At 37.0% G+C, this 19,838-nt stretch overlaps 1 non-coding gene across 1 annotated transcript; it reads right to left on the reverse strand.

Annotated features, from left to right (window-relative positions):
* Window positions 1–2,972: 2,972 nt before the first annotated feature.
* LOC113000237 (small nucleolar RNA R71) lies at window positions 2,973–3,079 on the reverse strand. Its single transcript, XR_003265528.1, has one exon. It is a non-coding gene; the product is annotated as a small nucleolar RNA R71 (small nucleolar RNA).
* Window positions 3,080–19,838: the final 16,759 nt, after the last annotated feature.

Genomic DNA, 19,838 nt, shown 5'->3' on the forward strand with positions numbered 1-19,838 from the left:
AAAGCTACCAATGGAAAAATATCAAAGAAATGAGAAAACCTTTGGAGCACAACTCTATAAAAATTGTTTTAAGATACATTTAATCTTTCACTGTTTATCCTTTGAAAAGAAAAGTTACTTTGTACTTGAGCTTTATTGTTTATCCACTCATTGAGTGTTAATTGAATCTTTGTATTCATTCAAACTATTGTTTGTGAAAGCTAAGAGTGACTTAGTGTTAAAAAATACTTGGGTTTTCTTAGATTCAAGGGGAGTCTAAGATAGTGTCAGAAGTGGCTAGAAGAATATTTGTATAGTCAGGAATGTCAAGACAAAATACTTGTCTTGTAATCAATGTTTTTTTATTAGTGGAACCTAAGGAATAGTTTTTCCTAATGGTTTAAGACCGGTAATAGCAACAATAACCATCAAGGTTGGTTAAACTTGACCACAGGGAAGCTCTAAAGCTTGTAAACTTCGATTTCAAAACATGAAGGATGCCATTATTATAAGCATATCTAAGCTAACTACATCATATTTAATCAGTTGAATTAAACCATAAATGCTTATGTTTTGCCAGTGTTGAGCTTTTTTTGCTTCCAAACATTTCAACCAACTAAAATAAGTCTTCTTATCTCGTGGGGGAAAAGTTATAAAAATCCCACTTTTCTCTTTCTAGAAATCACTCCTAATATTATCCTTGTGAATGAAAGGGTGTTCGCCTTCATGAGTAGGAAACTAGTCCTTAATAACTTCTAAATCTATTTGAGGACAATAAGACCTGCAAAGCCAATAGTTTTAGTGTTAAGAGAAGCTAAAAGTAATATTTGGGTTTCCCAGACTCTTCAACATTCTTTATCGTGGCCCCAATATGAGAACCAAATCAAAACCCTTTTCCCTATGTGTCATCACAATAGACATTAGAGTTTGAGTGCTCCTATCTGTGTTGGTAGAGGTCTCTTGTTTTTCTATTGGTGGCTTTTGTTGAGATGAGGACACCATTGCAATTACTGGAAGGAGTTCTCAACAAGAAAAGTAGTGATTGGAGGAGATGAAGAAGATGAACAGTGCAAGTTAGGGATTTGAATGAGAAGAGGGAGTGAGAAGCAAGTATGTTGAGGATATTCATATTTATAACCCATTAAAAGATAATTTGAAATTTTATTTAATTTTAAACCAATGATAAGAAAAGATAACGTGATTAGTGGGGATAGGCAGTTATAGATCTATATGCATAATCATTGTTGTATCGGTTAGAGCAAAAATCTCTACACAATTGAAAGTGTGCTCCTAGATATTAATACTAATGAACATTGTAATTTAAGAAATGACATAAATCTATTTAAAACTTGCAGAGTAAAAATACTACGCTCTTGAAAGCAAATGCTCGAACACAATTTTTTTGGGGCCATTGATGTGCCATCATTTCCTTCTATTTTCTAAACCCTTTTTGCACCATTTTAATTATTGATTGGTCTTAATTGTCAATTAATTAGGCAGTTTTATTATTTGGGCTCATTTAGCTAATTTGATGTTTTTAATCTAATTTCAGGAATTAATGAAACATTGGGCTTAATCCGGATTTTGGTTGTGGACTTGAAGAGGGCAAATAAAGCAGCGCTTACCTTAGTTAATTTCTAATTAGGAAATTTCGCAATTTTATGTTGTTCAGTGTTTATTTCGTTTTGGGCCAGAGTATTGTAATAGGGCCCAGTGACTTTGAGTGACTCTTTTTAAATAGCTGTCTTGGGATTCGTGCAGGGCATTCTATTCTGTTATGCTATTCATTATTCAGAGCTTTGTTTTAGGGTTTTCGTTTTTCTGTTTTGACGCTTCTGAGTTCGTAATGCAATTTTACGTTTTCTGCTTCTAATTACAATTTCGTTCTTGCTTCTTGTTCTATTCTCATTTACGTTTCTGTTCCGTTTTACATTTCTGTTCGTTTACGTTTCTGTTCATTTACGTTTCTGCTTAATGTTTCAATTGCGTTTTCTGTTTGAATCCATGGAAGGCCAGATTTTCTGGTGTTGTTTCCTTTTGAGGACGAAGCCCAACTCTCTTTGAGGTTTCGCTTGTAATGTGGTTTCCTGGCAGTTCTCCATTCACCGTAGGCCGGCTGAGGTCTCCATCGTCCAAAAAAAGCGATTCTGTCAAAAGTTTTTTATTTTTCAAGTTTTATTCACTTATTTTTCTTAACCTACCATTTTTAGCTTTCATAGTTAGACTTTGAATTTTTGTCTGAAATTTTTTGTGCTATATTCTCCTCATTTTATAGGGTTGCTCACAAAATTTAAAGTCATTTGGATATCATTTGAGGGTAGCTGTAGTTCAAACCTACACCTTTATTTACATGACAAGGCAACTAGTTGTGTGCATGCTGAATGTAGTGTATGACTAGAGGCAATCCATCTGACTTACAACCCTTTGATCCTGAGATAGATAGGACATTTCATATATTAGTTAGGCATCATTTTATACCTTTAGATCATTCTGAGCATTCCATAACTGGTGAATCTGTGCATTCTGTTATTGGTGATTTTGAACATCCTGATCTTTAGCATTATAATTTTGAGCATTCTGATTCTAAGCATTCTGATTTTGCACATTCTGAGAACATGGCACAACCTCCACCTCGTGAGAGGACTCTAAGGGAAATGGTTGCACCTGATTTCACCTACGAAAGCTTGTGCATCCAATACCCTGATGAGGATGTCCTATATGTTCTTAAAACTGGACTGATTCATTTGCTTCCAAAGTTTCATGGCCTTGCAGGTGAAGACCCGCACAAGCATTTGAAGGAATTTCATATTGTCTGCTCCACCATGAAACCCCCAGATGTCCAAGAGGATCACATATTTCTGAAGGCTTTTCCTCATTCATTAGAGGGAGTGGCAAAGGACTGGTTGTATTACCTTGCTCCAAGGTCCATCACGAGCTGGGATGACCTTAAGAGAGTATTCTTAGAAAAAAATTTCCCTGCTTCCAGGACCACGGCCATCAGGAAAGATATCTCAAGTATTAGACAACTCAGTGGAGAGAGCCTGTATGAGTACTGGGAGCGATTTAAGAAACTATGTGCCAGTGGCCCTCACCATCAGATTTCAGAACAGCTTCTTCTCCAATATTTTTATGAAGGACTCAGTAATATGGAGAGAAGTATGATAGATGCTTCCAGTGGTGGAGCCCTTGGAGACATGACTCCTGTTGAAGCCAGAAATTTAATTGAGAAGATGGCCTCCAACTCCCAGCAGTTTAGCGCCAGAAATGATGCCATAGTCATTAGAGGAGTGCATGAGATAGCTACAAACCCATCTGCATCATCTGAAACTAAGAAGCTTGAAGGCAAACTGGATGCATTGGTTAACTTGGTAACCCAGTTGGCCTTGAATCAGAAATCTGTACTTGTCGCAAGGGTTTGTGGTTTGTGCTCCTCTGCTGACCACCATACAGACCTTTGCCCTTCCATGCAGCAACCTGGAGCAATTGAGCAGCCTGAAGCTTATGCTGCAAATATTTACAATAGACCTCCTCAACCTCAACAGCAAAATCAACCACAGCAGAGCAATTATGACCTTTCCAGCAACAGATACAACCCTGGATGGAGGAATCACCCTAACCTCAGATGGTCCAGCCCTCAGCAACAACAACAACAGCCTGCTCCTTCCTTCCAAAATGTTGCTGGCCCAAGCAGACCATACATTCCTCCACCAATCCAACAACAGCAACAACCCCAGAAACAGCCAACAGTTGAGGTCCCTCCACAACCTTCCCTCGAAGAACTTGTGAGGCAAATGACTATGCAGAACATGCAGTTTCAGCAAGAGACCAGAGCCTCCATTCAGAGCTTAACCAATCAGATGGGACAATTAGCTACCCAATTGAATCAACAACAGTCCCAGAATTCTGACAAGCTGCCTTCTCAAGCTGTCCAAAATCCCAAAAATGTCAGTGCCATTTCATTGAGGTCGGGAAAGCAGTGTCAAGGACCTCAACCCGTAGCACCTTCCTCATCTGCAAATGAACCTGCCAAACTTCACTCTATTCCAGAAAAAGGTGATGACAAAAATCTACCTAACAATTTTTGTGCAGGTGAATCTTCTTCCACAGGTAATTCTGATTTGCAGAAGCAGCACATTCCCCCTCTTCCATTCCCTCCAAGAGCAGTTTCCAACAAAAAAATGGAAGAGGCAGAGAAAGAGATCTTGGAAACATTTAGAAAAGTAGAGGTAAACATACCTCTGTTGGGTGCAATAAAACAAATTCCAAGATATGCCAAATTCTTGAAGGAGCTGTGCACTAATAAGCGGAAGCTTAAAGGAAGTGAACGAATTAGCATGGGCAGAAATGTCTCCGCATTGATTGGTAAATCTGTTCCTCAAATTCTTGAAAAATGCAAAGATCCAGGTACATTCAGCATACCTTGTATTATAGGGAATAGTAAGTTTGACAATGCCATGCTAGATTTAGGAGCCTCTGTTAGTGTTATGCCTCTGTCGATTTTTAATTCTCTATCTCTAGGTCCCTTGCAGTCAACTGATGTGGTAATTCATTTAGCTAATAGAAGTGTTGCCTATCCTGTTGGTTTCATAGAAGATATCTTAGTTAGAGTTGGTGAACTGATTTTCCCTGTTGATTTTTATATCTTGAATATGGAAGATGGATTTTCTCAAGGATCAGTTCCCATCATTCTAGGCAGACCCTTTATGAAAACTGCTAGAACTAAGATAGATGTTTATGCAGGCACACTGTCCATGGAGTTTGGTGATATAACTGTTCATTTTAATATTCTGGATGCTATGAAATACCCATCTGAAGATCTTTCTGTATTTCGTGCTGAAATAATTGACCATGTTGTTGATGAATACATGACTGATCTTTATTCTAATCTGCATGCCTCTCACTCTTCATGCATTGAGTCTGAAATTGTACTTGATCATATGTCTGAATTTGATGCTGAGAGTGAATCTGAGAGTGATATTGATTGCATGCCTGGTGGTGGTGTTTTACCTCTTGAGATTGATTTTATAGAGTCAGATAGGACTAACCATGTTTCAGGAAGTACACATACCTCTGACTTTCTTTATTAGGTAAAGGCTGAGAAACCATCTCCTTCTACCACTGTCCAGCCGACCACACCAGAATTGAAGCCTCTGCCATCAAATTTAAAATACGCTTACTTGGATGATAGCAAGAGTTTTCCAGTGATTATATCTGCCTCCCTTGCTGATGAGCAAGAGGAGAAGTTGTTGTCAGTTCTCAAGAAGCATAAGAAGGCTATAGGCTGGACCCTGGCGGACATTCCTGGTATTAGCCCATCCACATGTATGCATCGAATAAATTTAGAAGATGGAGCTAAACCAGTAAGACAGCCACAGAGAAGACTCAACCCGGTGATTCTTGATGTAGTGAAGAAGGAGATAACCAAGCTTTTGCAAGCTGGAATCATTTATCCTATCTCCGACAGCCAATGGGTGAGTCCCGTCCAGGTAGTCCCGAAAAAGACTGGCCTCACAGTGATCAGAAATGAGAAGGAGGAGCTGATTCCTACTCGGGTGCAGAACAGTTGGAGAGTCTGCATTGACTATAGGAGGCTGAACCAGGTTACCAAAAAGGACCATTTTCCCCTGCCATTCATTGACCAGATGCTTGAACGCCTGGCAGGTAAATCCCACTACTGTTTCCTTGATGGTTTTTCTGGTTATATGCAAATTACTATTGCTCCTGAGGATCAGGAAAAGACCACATTCACCTGCCCATTCGGCACTTTTGCTTATAGGAGGATGCCTTTCGGCCTGTGCAATGCCCCTGGTACCTTCCAGCGGTGCATGATTAGTATTTTCAGTGATTTTTTAGAAAATTGCATAGAGGTGTTTATGGATGATTTCACTGTATATGGATCCTCTTTTGATGGTTGTTTGAATAGTTTGGAAAATTTTTTGAATAGATGCATTGAAACTAACCTTGTTCTAAATTTTGAAAAATGTCATTTTATGGTTGAGCAAGGTATAGTTTTAGGCCACATTATTTCCAATAAGGGTATTGAAGTAGATCCTGCAAAAATTTCTGTTATTTCACAATTGCCTTACCCCTCTTGTGTGCGAGAGGTGCGATCTTTTCTTGGTCATGCAGGATTCTACAGGCGCTTTATAAGGGATTTTAGCAAAGTAGCCCTTCCACTGTCCAACTTGTTGCAAAAGGAGGTGGAGTTTGACTTTAATGACAGATGCAAACAGGCTTTTGATTGCCTCAAAAGAGCATTGACTACCACCCCCATCATCCAGGCACCCGATTGGACAGCCCCTTTTGAGCTTATGTGTGATGCATCAAATTATGCATTGGGGGCTGTCCTTGCTCAGAAAATTGATAAATTGCCCAGGGTGATATATTATGCTTCTAGGACTTTAGATGCTGCCTAAGCAAATTATACTACTACTGAGAAAGAACTTCTAGCCATAGTTTTTGCTCTTGAAAAATTTCGATCTTATTTGCTTGGTACTCGCATTACTGTTTATACTGACCATGCAGCTCTAAAGTACTTGTTGAAGAAGGCTGATTCTAAGCCTAGGTTGATCCGATGGATGCTCTGGCTCCAAGAGTTTGACTTGGAGATCTGTGATAGGAGCGGAGCACAAAATCTAGTTGCTGATCATTTGAGTCGGATCGAACGTGTCTCTGATGCAGATTCACCTATTCGGGATGATTTCCCGGATGATCATTTCTATATATTGTATAGTATTTCTGACTCTTTTTTTACTCCCTAGTTTGCTAACATTGTCAATTATTTAGTTGCCTCTATTTTTCCTCCCTTAGCATCTAAGGCCCAAAAAGATAAGATTAAAAGTGATGCTAAGCATTTTATTTGGGATGACCCCTACTTGTGGAAATTGTGCAGTGATCAGGTCATTAGACGGTGCATTCCAGATCATGAGACTGACTCAGTCCTGCAGTTATGTCATTCTTCCGCACCGGGAGGTCATCTGGGTGTTCAAAGGACAGCTCGCAAAGTGATTGATTGTGGTTTTTATTGGCCCACCATCTTTAAAGATGCGTGGAAGATCTGCAGCACTTGTGAGCAGTGTCAGAGAGCAGGAAATACACTTACATGGCGACAACAAATGCCTCAGCAACCTATGCTATTCTGTGAGGTGTTTGATGTCTGGGGTATAGATTTCATGGGTCCTTTTCCTGTCTCTTTTGGTTATGTTTACATTCTCCTTGCAGTTGATTATGTTTCAAAATGGGTGGAAGCCAAGCCCACTAGAACTAATGATGCTAAAGTTGTCGCAGGCTTTGTCAGGTCTAATCTGTTTTGCAGGTTTGGAGTACCTAAAGTAATTGTTAGTGATCAAGGAACCCATTTTTGCAACAGAACAATGCATGCCCTGCTTAAAAATTACGGGGTGGTACACAGGGTATCCACACCATACCACCCCCAGACTAATGGATAGGCAGAAATTTCTAACAGCGAAATCAAGAGAATTCTAGAGAAGATTGTGCAGCCAAGCAGGAAAGATTGGAGTACCAGGCTTGATGATGCTCTCTGGGCACATCGGACTGCCTACAAAGCACCCATAGGAATGTCTCCTTATCGGGTTGTCTTTGGAAAGGCATGTCATCTTCCAGTGGAAATTGAGCACAAAGCATACTGGGCAGTGAAGACTTGCAACTTCTCTATGGATCAAGCTGGCGAGGAAAGGAAGTTGCAACTGAGTGAGTTAGATGAAATCAGCCTAGAAGCCTACGAGAATGCCAAGTTCTACAAAGAAAAGACCAAGAAGTTCCATGATAGCATGATAGTTAAAAAAGACTTCGTGGTTGGGCAAAAAGTGTTATTGTATAATTCTAGGCTTGGACTCATGAGTGGTAAGTTGAGGTCTAAGTGGATTGGTCCTTTTGTTGTTACTAATGTTTTTCCTTATGGTACAGTTGAGATCAAAAGCGACTCCACAAACAAGAGCTTCAAGGTCAACGGACATCGACTTAAGCCATTCCTCACGAACCCTTCTTTAGTGGACGTAGTGGTGGAAGAGACTTCCTTACTCCACCCTACTCTTCCTCCACCATGACTTAGGGAGTTTTTCTTTTCCTATCTCCTTCTTTGCTTTTATTACACTTGTCCGATTCTCTTTGATGATTTAATTGTTTTTAATCTTTTAATTGTGCTACATTGAGGACAATGTGTTGTTTAAGTATGGGGGGGGAGTGTTCTTTGGTTTTGCTAGTTTTGTTGGTTTTGTTAATGTGTTAGTTGTGTTAATTTGTTAATGTTGTTAGTTTCGTCGGATTTTCAGTTTAATATTTTGGGTCAATTTCGTGTGCACGTACGACTTTGCATGTTTTTCTTTGAATTATAGGATATGTTCAAGAAATGGGTAATTGTTTTGAAAATAAAAGTTCTTGACATTTTGTGACTTGAAATCCTTGATTCTTCTCTACATGTCATGATAGTTTTGAAAGCTCAATTTGAAAGTGATGATTTTACCTTTGTGAGAATTTGACCCATCCATCATTATAATCATTTGGTGTGTTTTGCCCCATTGATTGCTTGCACAATAGCCTTGGCTTGATTCTTGTTGATGCGTCCTAATTCACATGCATATTTGGAAATGATTAAGGCAATTTTGTTCTTATAAGCTTCTAGCCAAATGGACTTACCTTGAATTAATTCCTTTGATAGCTCTTTTTAGCCTTGTTTCCCTTTCCTTGTTTTGAAGCTCACTACAAGCCTTAAGTGAAAAACCATGATATTACCATATCCTTAAGGAATTTTGGAGCTTTGGAATTGTTTTGGGAATAAGTGTGGGGGGTTTTTGTTTCATTGGACAACTTGTTTTGTTGGCTATGCTTCATGATGTATTTTGGGCCATACTTGATGTACATTGTATATTGGTTAAATGTTGGACATGCTGAATGAAATGTTGTTTCTCAAAGGCTAAAGAGTAAAAAAAAAAAAAAAAAAAAAAAAAAAAAAAAAAAAAAAAAAATTCAAAAAAAGAAAAAGAAAAGCAATAAAGTTGAGTGAATAAGATCTTAAATGGCACAAGAATGATGAAACTCTTGGTTCTACTCTTCATGTTTAATTTTTATCTTTACTTCTTTTTATTTTCTTATTTTTTTTCTTAATATGCACTTATTCCCCTTTGCTCCTCTATTCCTTTGGGATTTAGCCACTTATTCCATATTTCTCCATACCTTGTCCTTGGCCCCATTACAACCTTAAAAGACCTTTTGATCCTCATGTGCTTGTGTTTATGGGTTGATTGTCAATTTTAGAATCTTGCCAAGTTTATGTGGTGTTTGCTTTCATGGGTGCTTTGAGGGTAAATAGTAGCCTAGACACTTGAGAGATAGAGTGTATATCTTGTGAGGCTTTATCACTTTTCATTCTTGAGCTGATTAACTATTTTGCCATGATTGGGTTGCTTGGATGATTTTCATGAATGTCTTGACTTTTTGGATCTCCTTATGTTAGATGTTACCCATTCCTTTCATTCCTTGATGTTCATTGAGAAATATGTGAATGTTTTTGTTTGTCTCCCTTTGATATCCTTGGATTTTGTTCTTTGTTTCATTTTGCCCAGGAGTGCAAAAGGCTAAGTATGGGGGGTTTTGATGTGCCATCATTTTCTTCTATTTTCTAAACCCTTTTTGCACCATTTTAATTATTGATTGGTCTTAATTGTCAATTAATTAGGCAGTTTTATTATTTGGGCTCATTTAGCTAATTTGATGTTTTTAATCTAATTTCATGAATTAATGAAACATTGGGCTTAATCCGGATTTTGGTTGTGGACTTGAAGAGGGCAAATAAAGCAGCGCTTACCTTAGTTAATTTCTAATTAGGAAATTTTGCAATTTTATGTTGTTCAGTGTTTATTTCGTTTTGGGCCAGAGTATTGTAATAGGGCCCAGTGACTTTGAGTGACTCTTTTTAAATAGTTGTCTTGGGATTCGTGCAGGGCATTCTATTCTGTTATGCTATTCATTATTCAGAGCTTTGTTTTAGGGTTTTCGTTTTTCTGTTTTGACACTTCTGAGTTCGTAATGCAATTTTACGTTTTCTGCTTCTAATTACAATTTCGTTCTTGCTTCTTCTTCTATTCTCATTTACGTTTCTGTTCCGTTTTACATTTCTGTTCGTTTACGTTTCTGTTCATTTACGTTTCCGTTCATTTACGTTTCTGCTTCATGTTTCAATTGCGTTTTCTGTTTGAATCCATGGAAGGCTAGATTTTCTGGTGTTGTTTCCTTTTGAGGACGAAGCCCAACTCTCTTTGAGGTTTCGCTTGTAATGTGGTTTCCTGGCAGTTCTCCCTTCACCAGTATCCCAAATTCGTGAATATTAATCAGTGCACGCTTCGTGTTCGATTAATTGCCTCTGAGCCTAACTTGCGTTCATGCTTAATGGACGAAGGGCTAACTGGTGTATGTGGTGCCTAATCACGTATTGAAAACCCTAAGTTGATTTTCGCTTAGTAAATTGAAATAGGGATGGATTAAGTGGTTGACTATTAGGGACGAATTCTCCAACCCAGGATAAGAGAATGGCTTCTGAATCAGAGGAAACAACCCGTTTTTAATATTAGTAGTTTCGTATTCCAGTTTACTTGTTCTGCTCTTTAATCACAAAACAAACAACCCCCCCCCCCAATCGTTACTGTTACTGCAAGTATATTATGAACATTTGGTTTGTCACTGCTCGTTGGGAAACGACCTAGGATCACTTCCTAGTTACTGCATTTTCATGTTTATTTGATTCGGGTACGGCCTCGATCAGCCATCTATTATCTCTTTTATGAAAAATTTCTAAGTTTGGAAACTTAATTCATTTTCAATGGCTATTATTTCAACGAGAAAGGAATAATAATAAGGTGAAGGAAATATAAAAGATTAAGTATTCTCATAAAAAATGTTATTTCAATAAAATAGTCTTCGATGTTTTAAAGGTTTTATTTCGACAAAAATTGTTTTGATAGCATTATTACAAACATGAAGAAAGAAGAGCTTAGATTGGAGGTTATAGCGGTTTGGCAAAAGAGGTTTTACACAAAGACAATTGAAGCCATTAGATCTAAGTAGTTAGGAATTTACTTCTACACATGTCAAAATCATATTATTCAACTATTACCTATGACAATCATTTTTCATTAGATTGAATTATTGTCCCTCAAGTTCTCATACGCCACTTATGCTGCTCACACGAAAATGACTCTCAATTTGAAGGTCGCAATGTATGTATTCATCCCACTTTTAATGAAATTTGTTTTTGTTTACTTTCCTATATTTATCTGAACCCTTATCTCTTTTCAATCGTTACTTCTTATCCAAACCTTTAGTTTTTCCAAACTCCATTTCTTTTCTAAACTTTAGTTCTACCCAATCTCCATTTCTTCTCAAAATCTTTACTTTTGTTAATCTTCATTTCTTCTCTGGACTTTCCTTTTGTCCAATCTCCATTGCTTAATCATTGAAATTATTATTAGAATTTTCATAACATGTATGCCTAAATTTATCATCGATATTATTAATATTGAACAATGTTTATATTGAAATTATTTATACATAAACTATGTAATGGATATTATTGTCAAAATTGTTATTACTATCTTTATTAATACTTAAGCAATTCTCTTTAAGTTGAAAACTATAATTGTTTGTTCGACAAAAAATAACTTACAATCGAAAACACATTCTATGTATCACACTTAAACATTTATTTATTAATAGAATTGCTAGTGAAAATTATTCTTTGATAGATATAAAATTCTTTTCGAAAACTATTAACAATTTTCACCATCAACACTTACATTTATCAAAATTTAAATAAATAATTAATAATATATTAAAAATTCAAAATAATATATAAAATAATTACTCCTATGAATTATATAATATGAATTTAATTAATACCCTACAAGACATGAGGTACTAAGCTAATAGAATGTAAAAATATGAATAAATAAAAGTTTGAGTTTGGAGAAGAAAGGTAGAAAAGGAGAATAACAATAAAGTAAATTAAATAAGAAAATAAATTACTGGAAAGATAAACTACATTAAAATTAAGGTTCGAACATAAACACATTCTTAGAACTAGTAGTCATTTTTGCGTGGCTTGATTGGTGGGTAGAACTTGTGCAAATTTTGTAACCAAAGGAAAATGACTATTAGTGTGTGGCATCACAAGTTTTGAGTAGTAAGAAATATCTTATGGAGAATACTTATTAGGACCTTTATGTTATATTTTTTGGTAAATCCTTGTTATTATTATTTGTGATCGACTTGTTCAAGACATTGAATCATAAGATCAATGGTCAAATCAGTGGATCACTATTGATACACATGACTGAGTCTATATTAAAAAATTAGAAAATTGTATACCCAAGTCTTAAAAAAAAGAAAAGAAAAAATATATTACAACTTATTATTATTATTGTTGTTGTTGTTGTTGTTGTTGTTGTTGTTGTTGTTGTTGTTGTTGTTTAGTTTATTATATTTTATGTTTTGATTATTTTTTGGCTCTTTATGTTAGTTTTTGGAGTCAAACCAAGCCCAAACAACTAAACCAAAACATAAATACTTTGAAAGGAGTTGTTGTCAAGCCATAGCAAATTACCATTTTATCCTTTTGAGGTTTTTCCTACTCCCCTAACCCTTCTCCCATCCTCTCTCACTTCTCTCTTCCTCTTTTACGACACCCCCTGATGCAATCCTACCCCCCAAGGGCATTGGATAGAAGACTCTAAGAATATTGGATCAGAGATGCAAGAGAAGACCCTAAGGTTCTCATGAGCCTTAGGGTAGATTTTGGGTCCATGGGCTAAGTATGAAGAGCCCACTTATCTTTGTACATACTAGATTAGGATTTCATTATTTTTTGGGTCTTGTATTTAGGGCTCCATAATATAGGTAAGGTACCCTAGAAATATAGGATTTTTCAGCCCATGTATTTTAGGGCACCTAGACTAGTTTTTGTATTAGGGGTAGTTTTGTAATTTCACATGCACTAAGTGAATATTTGATGTGTGTGTTGGGAAATAAATTTAATTGAATTGGTAGAAGCCCAATCCAATTAAATTTTAGAGGGGGAGGTGAGCATTTGCTTACTACACCCCATTGCCACATCATATAGTCACACTTTGTGCATGTTCTTCATGCTTTACATGCCTCATGACACCTAAGCACACTTAGTGGAGAATCTTGGATTAGTGGGCTGAACCATAACTGAAATTCACTAATCATAATTAGTGAAATTTTGGCTCCAAAATTTGGCTCCACAAATTCAATTTAATATTCAAGTGAAATTTGAATTGAAATTCAAATTTCCCTCCAATTTTGTGTGACACTTAGGCTATAAATAAAGGTCATGTGTGTGCATTTTTTTCAAATTTGATCATTTGAAAATTAAACTTCATATTTCAAAGCTCTTTTAGAGCAGAAAATTTCGTGCTCTTCTCTTCCTCTCCCTTCATTCATCTCCTTCTTCCTCCAAGCTCTTATCCATGGCCTCTTATGGTGGTGAGCTTCTTCTAGACTCATCTTCTCCTTGAAGTGGCGTCTCCTCTCTCCCTTCCTTCTCCATTCTACTGCCATTCATCTTCCAAGAAGCAAAGGAATCCATTGATGATGAAGATCCTAGGCCTACAAGCTCCAATGGAGCTTACATCATGTGGTATCAAGAGCATCTTCATCTAGGTGATGTTCTTTTGCTTCCTCTATCTTTTTGTTTGGTAAATTCTCTTTAATTCCTTGTTCTTCATCTTATTCTCCATGTATATCGTCCATTTTCTTGTGGTTTGATGCGTTTTAGAGTAGATTAAAAAAAATAAACCGATTAAATCTTAGATCTACACTTGTTCTTGCATTTCTATGGTTCAAATTTTGTAGATCTACTCTTGAATCATGTTTTTGTGTTGATTTTAGGTTATATCATTTTTCATTCATAATATTCTTGTGCTGAACCTTTAGATCCAATTTTTCCTCCAAAATATTGATTAGAAAAAAAAACACAAAAATCTAAGTGTAAATCACTTAATCCATGTTGTCTTAGAGTCATGTTTAGTCATAGTAATTGTCACATTATGTTCTAAGTTTGTGTTGAATTTTTATTTTGTTGATTGAATTCTAGATACATTTGTTCATGTAGTCTTGTCATTCTTAGCCTATCTTTTGAATTTTGAGTCTAATTCATGCATGTTATTTAGTTCATAACATGTTCTAAATCAATTCCTAGAAGTAGTTTTGTTGTTGAACTTTTTTTGTTTTCTAAGTTTCCTACATGATGCCTATGATGAAGTTGAGTTGTGGTGCTGAGTTGTGGCTGGATTTGTGAATCAAAATAAGTCTTAAGCTCTCTTAAATTGTGTTCTTCAAGAGAATTGAGCATAAGAAAACACAAATTGTAACTATCCAAGCCTTAGGCAGCATAAACACTACTCTTGATTTCTAGGTTGAAATCGTTGGTACTGGCAGCTTGAACATACGAACTTGTATAAATTACTGGGAATTGGTCACTACATGTTTTGAGCTGAAATGTTTACTGAATTTTCTAGACATCGGGACTAAAATTATGGAAAAAGAACCAATCTATTTGGATTAAAGGAAAAAATAAGAAAAATCACACAAGTTGACTGAAAAATCAGTGTCCAGGAAAAAAAAGTGAAAGGGAAGTGTGCTTGTTGTTTTGGCTCAAAATTTGTTCTATAATTGGTGTCTATTTTATACCAATCCTAGTTATGAAATTTCAATTGAAAATTATTGTGAAAAAAAGTGCCAAAACTAGAGGTTTCTTGAGTCTTTTTTTTTTAGTTTTTCTACTCTACTCTAAAGCCATTTTAGGTTTCTCTTTGAGTCCTAGCTTGCTTTTGTGCTCTTTTCATTGCTTTAATTTTTGAATAATCCTTGAAAATTTGTCTTGTTAAAACTCTATTGGTTTAGCTTTCATTTCATTTTTTTTCTTTGGTTATTGCTTGTCTCTTTGTTTCCTTGCTTGTGAGTTGCCATATAGGGAATTGGAAAGGAGGATTGATGCCATACCTTGAAGAATTTGAGTCAAGAAGCAAGGGGCCAACCACCTTAAGAGCTATTGGACTAAGAAGCACTCCAAATTGAGTGAAACACCAAAGAGAGAATAGCCACTACAAGTGAGGACTATTTTTTTTTTGTGATTTTGTAATTGGCCATTTGCTTTGCTTTCAAATTTCGTAACAAAAAGGCCTTTCATTGGAAGTAAGTTGGGAGCCTCCAATAGGTCACCCTACTTCCATTTGTGTGTAATAATTTTAGGCAATTTTCCCTTAGGATAGTGAGTGTTTTGTTGGGATCCTTAAATGAGGTCATCCAAACACTCTTAGGATCCGCCTAGTTTGCATTTCTTGCACTTTAATTTCTTGCTTACTTTCATAGCTTATTTCCTTTACCCTCCATTGTCAAACTGCCTAGATAGCTTGCCTTTTACCAATTATTTTTTTCCTTATCTTTCACACCTCTTTTAGTGTTTATTTTGGCTAGTTTCAACCATAGTTTCTTTTACCTTTTGTTTTCAAACCCCCAACAAGAAAGAACCATCACTTAGGAACCAACAGGAGTCTTCATTTTTCATCTAGTGTTAATGGTGAGGGTTCTACTCCTAAGGACCCCTTGTATAAGATATTAGATGAGTTGAGATCCCTTAAGTTGTGGAAAGAAAAACAAGAGAGAAAAGAAAAAGGTAAAAAAAGAGTAGAAGAAATAAGTCAAGATGAAAGAGAGAAAATAAGAGAGGAAGAAAGAAGAAAAATAATGAAAGAAATGAAAAGAGAAAAACATGTCTCCTATAGTAGTCATGACTCTTGCAAGAGTTTAAGTGAAGAACTTAGCGACTATTATAGAAGGTGTCATAGTTCACATACTAAACATCACTCCCAAAGAACAGAAAAGGATAGAAGGCCTCAAGAGGTTAACATTAGCCTCCCATATTTCCATGGAAAAGATAATGTTGAGGCCTACTTAGATTGGGAAATGAAGGTTGAACAACTCTTTGCTTGCCATCATATTAGCAAAGAGATAAAAGTTCCATTGGCTACCCTTAGCTTTCAAGGGTATGCTCTCTATTGGTGGACTTCTCTTGTTAGGGAACAAAAGATTCACGGGGATCCTCCAGTAGAGTATTGGAATGATCTTAAGAGTGCTCTTAGGAAGAGGCACATTCCCTCCTACTATGAAAGGGAGCTTATGGACAAGCTCCAAAGGCATAGACAAGGGAGTATGAGTGTTGAAGAATATAGACAACAAATGGAACTACTCCTTTTAAGAGCTGGACTTAGGGAGGAGGAAAGAACAAGCATAGCTAGGTTCCTTAGTTGGCTTATTATGGAACTCCTTCCATATAGGGACCTAGATGAGCTAGTCCAACTTTGTATAAGAGTGGAGCAACAACTTAAAAGAAATCCTTCTTCAAAATCTTATGGCTCTCACTCTTATCCAAGGAAGGACCAAGCCCATGGAATTTTGGGGGCTGCACCTTCAAAACCCAAGGAAGATAAGGGTAAGACCATAGAGAAATACACCCCTAAGACTAATTCCCAAGAAAGGACTAGCAACATTAAATGCTTCAAATGTCTTGGGAGAGGTCACATTGCCTCTCAATGCCCCACAAAGAAAACCATGATCACGAGGGGTCAAGACATTTATAGTAGTCAAGAGGAGACTTCTTCTTGCCCTTCCTCTAGTGGAAGTGAAGATGAAGTAAGGGGTGAAGAGTCTAGTGAGGAAGTCTACCCCCATGAAGAAGGTGACCTCTTAATGGTTAGAAGGCTCCATGGAGATCAATCTTGTGATCTATCTCAATCCCAAAGAGAGAACATCTTTCATACAAGATGCAAAAGTTTAGATAAAACTTGTTCTCTCATTATGGATAGTGGATCTTGTTGCACAAGATTAGTTTCCAAGTTGAACCTCACTATCATTCCCTACCCAAAACCTTATAAACTTCAATGGCTCAATGAGCAAAGGGAAATGATAGTTAACCAATAAGTGAAGGTACCTTTCTCCATTGGGACATATAAGGATAAAGTTAATTGTGATATAGTTCCCATGGAGGCAGGACATATTCTTTTAGGAAGGCCATGGCACTTTGATAGGAAGATCATTTACAATGGCCTAACTAATGAGATTACCCTCATCCATCTTGGCACTAAATTTGTGTTGCATCCTCAAACACCTTCATAGGTGGCCAAGGATCAACTAGCTATGAAAGATAAGAGGGATGAGGAAGAAAAACTAGAAAACCAAAAGAAAAAGAAGGATAGTAAGGCCCTATCTTCAAAGGCCAAGGGGAAGGAAAAAGAGGAAAAGGATTCCTCCAAGAAGATTGTTAAGAAGGAAAATCATTGATGGAAGCTTGCTTGTGAGGCTTCTATGAAGGATGGATCTTTGAGCTTCAATGAGGTCCTTTAATGGTGATTTTCCACCATGGAGATGCAGCGGAAGACAAAGGAGAAGAGGTGAGAGGAGGCGCCATCAACTAGGGAATAAGCCATGGAAGAAGGAGCTTCACCACCAAGATGAGCCTTGGATAAAAAGCTTGGAGAGGATGCTTCAATGGAGGAAAATAAAGAGGGAGAGAAAGAGAGAGAGGGGGGGAGCACGAAATTGAAGGAAGAAAAAGGGAGAGAAGTTGAACTTTGAGTTGTGTCTCACAAGACTCTCATTCATCAAAGTTACAACAAGTGTTACACATGCTTCTATTTATAGACTAGGTAGCTTCCTTGAGAAGCTTTCTTAAGAAAACTTCCTTGAGAAGCTTCTTTGAGAAAACTTCCTTGAGAAGCTAGAGCTTAGCTACACACACCCATCTAAAAACTAAGCTCACCTCCTTGACAAAATACATGAAAATACAAAAATGTTCCTACTACAAAGACTACTTAAAATGCCCTGAAATACAAGGCTAAAACCCTATACTAATAGAATGGCCAAAATACAAGGCCCAAAAGAAGGAAAAACCTATTCTAATATTTACAAAGAAGAGTGGATCCAACCTTGACCCATGGGCTCAAAAATCTACCCTAAGGTTCATGAGAACCCTAGGGCCTTCTTTAGTAGCTCTAGCCCGAGCCTCTTGGAGTCTTCTATCCAATACCCTTGGGGGCTAGGATTGCATCATCCCCTCCACCTTGGAAAGGATCTGACCTCAAATCCCGAGGTTCTTCATACTCTGGGCTCCTTCCCACGATACCTGTAAAAAGAATAAAAACATATGTATTAGTTTTGTTGGGTATGTTAGAGTAGGGTAAGGTCTGAAAACTCCTTTCATGGACATCTTTCCATGAGGGAACATGGTTCCTCACCAACTCAATGAGTGGTGCTACAAGTATAGAAAAATATTGGACAAACCTTTTGTAAAAGTTTGTTAAGTCATGGCAGCCCCAAATTTCCCTTATACTTGGTGGAGTGGGCCAATCAAGAATGACCTTTATTGTCTTAGGCTCCGTGGGAATCCCTTGATCACTATTTAAAAAATTAAGGAATGTAATGCAATAAAGCATACCCTTTTCTGTATTTTTATGTTGATTATTCCTACAAAAAAATACGACAAACCTAAGGTGTCCCATATGAACACCTAAGTTTGTATTAAAACCAAAAATAAGAACAAACCTACCTAATGAGTCCCTATGTACATGAATCATGAAGACGTTGGGTGCATGACTGATTTTACAAAAGAGGGTTGCAACACTCAACAAATTCATCATATCACTTATTGTAGGGATTTGGTGCCTAATAATACCTATTTTGGGCACCAAAAAAGCACAAGGATTTAAGCTCTTACGAACCAAACCCTCATCCAACAACTCCTTTACTTGAGGAATAACCTCAAGCCCAAGAGGTGTGGCAGTGCTAACAAGTGTCTTTTTACAAAAGAGAAAATGTGGAGGTTGTCTAAGAGGGAAAGTTTCTTTAATGTTTGTCTTTATTGTAAAATGAGTTTCCTTCTTAGCTAAACTCTTGGAGGAGACACTTACCTCCTTACACTTCTCTTTAACCACTAATGGTTATCCTTCTTCTTGGGGGTAGATTTCTTCACTAGATTCTTCCCCTTTTGCTTTTTCACTTTCACTAGAGGAAGGTGAAGTAGTAGCCTCATCTTGGCTACTATAAATGTCTTGGCCCCTCATAATCATGGTTTTGGTGGTGGGGCATTGAGAAGTAATGTGTCCTCTTCCAAGACATTTAAAGCACTTTATAGAGCTAGTTTTCTCTTGCATACTAGCCTTAGGGGCTTGTTTTTCTATTGTCTTCCCCTTATCATCTTTGGGCTTAGAAGGTGTCACCCCTAAGATGCCTTGACCTTGGTCTTTCTTTGGATAAGAGTGAGAGCCATAAGATTTTGAAGTAGACTTCTTTTTAAGTTGTAGCTCTACCCTTATTTCCCAATCTAAGTTAGCCTCTACATTGTCCTTCCCATGGAAGTATGAGAGGTTAATGTTAGCCTCTTGAGGCTTTCTTTCCTTTTCTTTTCTATAGGAGTGAGGTCTAAGATGTGACCTATGCCTTCCTTCGTAATAGTCACGAAGTTCTTCACTTAGGCTCTTGCAAGAGTTATGACTACTATAGGAGACATATTTTTCTCTTTTTATTTCTTTCATTATTTTTTTTCTTTCTTCCTCTCTTATTTTCTTTCTTTCATCTTGACTTATTTCTTCCACTCTTTTTTTTCCTTTTTCTTTTCTCTCTTGTTTTTCTTTCCATAACTTGAGGGAACTCAACTCATCTAAGATTCTAGATAAAGGGTCTTTATGACTAGTACCCTCGCCATAAACACTAGATGAATGATGACTCATGTTGGTTTCTAAGTTGTGGTTCTTTCTTGTTGGAGGTTTGAAAAC

Source organism: Glycine max, chromosome 18, assembly GCF_000004515.6.
Source record: "Glycine max cultivar Williams 82 chromosome 18, Glycine_max_v4.0, whole genome shotgun sequence".
Lineage (NCBI taxonomy): Eukaryota > Viridiplantae > Streptophyta > Magnoliopsida > Fabales > Fabaceae > Glycine > Glycine max.